The sequence below is a fragment of the Chlamydotis macqueenii genome, chromosome 3, assembly GCF_036417535.1.
Source record: "Chlamydotis macqueenii isolate bChlMac1 chromosome 3, bChlMac1.mat, whole genome shotgun sequence".
In the NCBI taxonomy this organism is placed as follows: domain Eukaryota; kingdom Metazoa; phylum Chordata; class Aves; order Otidiformes; family Otididae; genus Chlamydotis; species Chlamydotis macqueenii.
The window spans coordinates 39901801-39907800 of record NC_141558.1 but is presented as its reverse complement, the minus strand read 5'-3'; positions in this window follow the sequence as shown (position 1 = coordinate 39907800).

Sequence of the window (6000 nt, the reverse complement as noted above, 5' to 3'; positions counted from 1 at the left end):
CCATGTCCTTCTTATGCTGGGGGCTCCAGAGCTGGACACAGTACTCCAAGTGGGAGTTCCACCCCACTACCTGTAAAAGAGACAATTAATCTATCTCTATGTTCATGAGACCAAGTGTTTTCCCTGTTAAATTTTTATACAGCTAAAGAGAAAGTAAAAAAACTGTTGCACAAACCTCCACACATTTAGTTGCTGCTCCCCTCTGTCAATTTTAAAAATGGTTGATAATATTTTTAATATTTATGACAATGCAAATGTATGTGAAAAATGAAATCTAGCCTGTGCTAAGCTTTTCAAAGTAATGAAAAAGTCTGATCTTTCCTGATGTTTAAATGCCCCTTTACTAATGTATATATGCTACCAATTATTTACAGTGACATCCTATGTTTTTAGAAATAAAGTTTAATTCTGCTATTGAACCAAACAGAACCGCAGTCAGGCCCCAGCTCTTTTAGTCCCTTGGAGGAAAAAAGTATTTTGCAGCTCTTACAGATCTTTATTTTTAATTCATTGACTCTTTAAAGCATTACAGCTCTTTGTTCACAGACAGTATCTATTCATGGGTTAAACAGACAGAAGCTGACCTCTCAACTCAAATAATTCAATATTCAATTTTCTGTTTTTAAATTTCAATTTAAAGATAGAAAAAGATTTTTATCTCATAAAAACTTGTGAAAGCCTCTAGCTTGTTTCATATGAGTATACTATTTCACAGATAGACAGCGAAGTTGTGATATATTTAAAGCCCACAGAAATCTTAAATGGATTATTTTTTTTTAAGGCATCACAAATTATTGTTAAGCACTTTGTTGTGAATTTAGTGGTACTGAGGAGCTATTGAGACAGCAAACCAGCAGCTTACTGTGTTTAATTGCAAATTTCTTTACCCTCAAAGCTTTTTTTTTGTTATTAATTTTTTAAACCTGAAGTATGATACATTGCATAATCATAAATACACTTGTATTAAGTGTTGACATTTTCCATAATACCTTAGGAAATTACATTAAAAAGAGTCATTATTTGTGCTCCTATTACTGAACAGATTTGTAGCAATCATGCAAATACGGACACAAGGAGCCTTATGGGTGTTCATTAATAACGATTATTTGCTTAAGGTATTAATGTCAAAATAAATACTTGCAAAACCATACTTTACCTATTCCCAGCGAGAATATACAAAGCAATAACATGCTGGTAATAGCTATTATAACACACAATGATTTTTTTTAGTCCATATTTAATTTATGTGATATCACAAACTCAAACAAACATTTACGGAATATATTTGCACTCACCACATATACTTCTGCATTTACTGCTGACAAGAAGAGTTTTATGGGTGTGGTGAATTTCTAGATTTGTTCAAGTTTATATCAGTTTTCTAGAAAAAATAAGCAGATAAGTAAAAAAGGAAAAAATATATTTGTCTGCAGGGCTATTAAAAAGGATCATATTTCTAGATTACATTACTATAAACTTTGCTGATCTTGTGCATATGAATAACTCGTGAGAGTACAGTTGGATTTTTTCAGGCCACTGTCACACACGTGCAGAACTTTGCCAGGGTTTTTGTGCCATTGGAACATATGCAGTCATATACAGCATTGTGAAATGAAACAAGTGTGGTTTTGTATTTTTAAAATCTGAGGGAACTAGGACATGCAGTATATCCAGAGACTTGTAAAAAAGTACTGGAAACTGCAAACAGTTGTGGTCAATCTGTATTACTGAACAAACAAGTGCAATCCATTTTGGTTTCAACTAATGGTTAAAATTATTTTGAGATGAAGTCATGCATTGCCCAATGACATCTGGCAAACTTAGGTAATGTGTTCTAGTTTTTTCTTGTCCAAGAGAGCTTGATCTTTAGTTACCCCAGCCTGCTCATCGTTGCCTAGAGTTAAACTATTTCTTTTGGTTTTAAGCACATCATAGGGACCCTCAGTTGCATTTTTTTCGTGTACTTCATAACCTTATTACCTTTTCATAGTTTATGATAAATCTCAGAGCCAGTCTGCACATTCATACTTTACAGAGATCTGACTCTTCTTCTACTGTCTCAAATCTTTTCAAGAAACAGGAGACAGAGGTGGCTCCCCATTAGCAGGTGGAAGGTGGGTATACCTCAAGCAGCATCCAGTTAGTGGAAAGGTGGTCAGGGACGGTTCCTGTAATTAAAAAGTTCATCTCCTATATTCTCATGCACAATGTTCATGCACCAACAGGTATTTGTGTGCTCTGTTGTATGTTTTATGTATGTTTTGTATCACATGTGTGACCTCCTCTCTCCTTATCAATGCTGCTTACTGGGTGACATACCAATGACACTTGTTAGGACTTGTGTGTGATGGCAGTGATGCATTGCCTATTTGAGTGGAGAGGCGCCTTTTCAGAAATCTATCCATGGATAACTTGAACATCATCACTTCAAATCAAGAGCACTATTAAAAAAAATTAAAAATCATCCTTGCAGTGTGTGGGTAATCCGTACTGAACAGGCACATGGGAGGGTACTGTGGAAGGAAGTTAGAGACACAACTGTGGACATGAAATGCTCTTTATTTCACATGCTCACCACTGGAAAACAAGAGAAGCAAATTTAACTGGAGCCTGACAAGACCCATTATATGCCCATCTGGGACTGATTACTTCCCTAAGCTTTCAACAAATCTGGAGAAGCAGAAAGCAGACAGACTCCACTGCTCTACAGAGCATCTCTTTGCTGAAAGCAGTGTTGCCCAGGATTCACCATCAGCAAAAAAATCAGGCCCTTCTTGTTGCATCCCCTCCCCACTCAGTTATACTCACTTCTAGCATACGCTTCCAAGGTCTGTGCTCAGTTGCTAAAAACATTATTTGATTGAATGAGCTCTTGTGATTAGTACTAAGTACATACAACAGCTAGGTAAAGTAAAAGGGTATTAAAAATATACATTGACCTGCAGGATACCATAGGGAATCTGGAAACTTTTGTGGCTTTCAAATGTCAACACATGGCACAGAGCGACCTACTTTGGAATAAATAAATTTGAAAAAAGAGAAGCTAAAGTTGCTCTGGCAAGCAGTGCCTGTGTCGGTACCGGGAAGCTGCGGTGACTGCGGAGCAGAGGGGGCTGACAATGGGGTGTCTCGAGGCTGCCAGCTGCCTTGGCGGCCCAAGCATCATTAGTATGTGCTGGCTGTTCTGCAGCCTACTCAGTATGTGCTGGTAATATTAATCTGGGTTCCCTCGCAGCAGGTGCCTCTATCATAAGACTCCGTAGCTTGATTACTTTGCAGATTGGCAGAAACTCCAAGGTTTGAGTGAGTTGAAAGAGCATAATTACATTTCCAGCCCTAGCAATGCCTTTTCTGGAGCCAGGCTGGGTATTGACTCTACAGTATCACTTTTTACTTTTAATAGATACTTAATAAAAAAAGACTTCATTCTCCAAAGAAAAAAATGTGGCCCAGTACTTTCAATGAGCATGACAGACATAAAAGTAAATGTCAGGTTTTTCCACTCTCTTCTTATAGTTGCTTTAAGGTATACACCATCTGTTAATACTACTGCTAATTCCAGTGGGAAAATCTCAAAATTGTATTTTTCCTGTAACATCAAGTGTCCTCACTCTCCTCACCAGCTATTTTGTAAATTCCACATATTTTCACTATCATAGCTGGCCTTTTCCAGAACTTTCCTTAAACAAAGAGCACATAAGCCTTTCCAAAAGTATAAAGGAAAATTAAACTTGGATAAAATTTAATGCAATGGGACACAATCTATAGACAAGTCACGTATTTTACTGAGCTCTGCTTCTTGAGTAACATGGCTGTGAAACTCACGGTAGGAGCATAAATTCACTTGATTTTATGGACAGCTAATGCAAAACTACTACTTGCCAAACAAGTTATTTTAAGCCTGCTGAGCATTCTGTTTGTAGAACAATATAACAAATTAATTCTCCAGTATGGATCATATAGTTTTTCTCCTCTGTTCAAATTTTTACAATTTAAATCTGTATAAATATTCAGTTCCGTTATGACTACAGTGTGTGTGCTTGGTTGCCTGTATGTAACATAAGGATACGCTTTCCCACCAATATGAGACAAATCCTCTCAAGGGACACTAGGCTAAATATCCAGTTGTTTTTAGATGACATTTGCAGAGTTAAAACACTTTACACAAGATCCATTGTGATTTTTAAATCCCTCCTGCTCATTCTTAAACATTTTTTACCTTTCAGACCTTTTAACTCAACATGCAGAAAACAGGGACAGATTGATGTCAAAGCCTTCCCAAACCATTAGCCTCTTGGAGCTATATTTAAACTCTCTGACAGGGAGAATCCTGTATGATGGGAAGAGGTTGAAGGCACTCAGTCATCCAGCTCTCTGCCAGGCTCCATTTCAGATGATCAGAATTGGCCCTGAGTAGCCTGACCCTGAAGCTCACCCAGCAGGTGATGAGGAGGATGGACCAGAGGACTCCTGAGGTCCCTTCCAGCCTGAATTACCTTATGGTCAGGTAGTGGAAACTATGGTTTGCAATAGACTTTAATATGGCGAGCCTTGGTAAAGTGATTTTTCTGGAGTGCCACAGGCACTTTCCAAATGCATAAACATTACATAAACAGCGTGGATGGAGACCAGCAGATAGACCTGCAGCTCTTGCCGTGGTGTTAGCATTCAACTTACACAAGAAACATCTCAAATATCCCACTGTGGAATCACACATCTGCCTTGAAGGAGAAGAAGAAATTATTTCCTCAAGTAACTCATAGATATCCTCAAAACATACATCTCTTTTCCTACAACAGCTATGCATCTCTTTCTGCTCCTTCACTTACTAAGAACCATCAGCTATGGCTGCTGGAATCTTCAGGGGGCCACACTGGCGCTGCAGACTTTCCCATCCAGAAGGAACAAATCCTTGCTGCCCACCCACAGTAGCAGCACTGAGGTCACCTCCTTGGCTGAGGAAGGTTAGAGACTGTGAAGAGTTCACAAATAGATGGCCTGCAGCACATGCATTCCTTCCTGCCTTAGAAGACTGCATGAACAGTTCTTTGTATGAGTGTGTATCACATTGAGGTGATGGTGAAGGAACAACACACCCTTCTCACAGGGCAGGTCTTGCCCCAGTCTATGGAGTGACCACCATCTGTCATGTTTGTCTCCTTAGTGCCCTTTGTGGGATGCAAACTATAGATGGGGGGAATGAAAATCATGAAGGTGTATGTAGAGTTTATGGAGAAATTATTAGTAACTTCATGGTTATCATGCAAACATGGATCTTTGGTAAAGCCCTGAGCATGAAGACAGGTTCAGTATCTGCTTAACTTTGTTATGAATTGTCACATCAGTAATAGACCTTATGGTGACATTTTCTGAGATTGATTGCATATGGCGTGCATTTTTTGCACTTGCTTTCTCTCAGAAATGCCTCTCCCAGCACTTTGAATGCCCTCTCCTGGGGACCGCAGAAGCCCTGCTGTCCGGACAGGAGAGCCACGCTCCATTAAATGGCCAGGGCAGGAGACCCGTCTGGACATATGGTAGAGGTCCTAGGGTGAGGGGCACTTTATTTCATTCAATATTACAAGGGATTAAATAATGAATGAAGCTTTATTTAGCTTCATGGCTACAATGGCTCTGAATTTTCATTTATGTATCTCCTTTGCTTTTATCTCCTGCAGATTCTGTGCTCATACGGAAATATGCAGTTTGCATGCAGGATGTAAAAAATGTCTTATGAAATTACTTTGAACAAAGGCCTAGATTCAAAAAATTATGTCAGTATCTAATTTATTCTGAGGAGATGGTAGAGGTAATACAGTCTCATAAATATTTTCTTTTATATATTCTGCTAATGATATCACTCGACTCACAGCAGCACTTTTTATTTTTCACATTACTAATTTTGTAGCAGAAATCCAGAGCTGTCAGATTGCAGAAATTTGAATGCAAAGAAACTATTGTTAAATACAAGAAATAGTGTTGTGTGGTACGTAGATATGA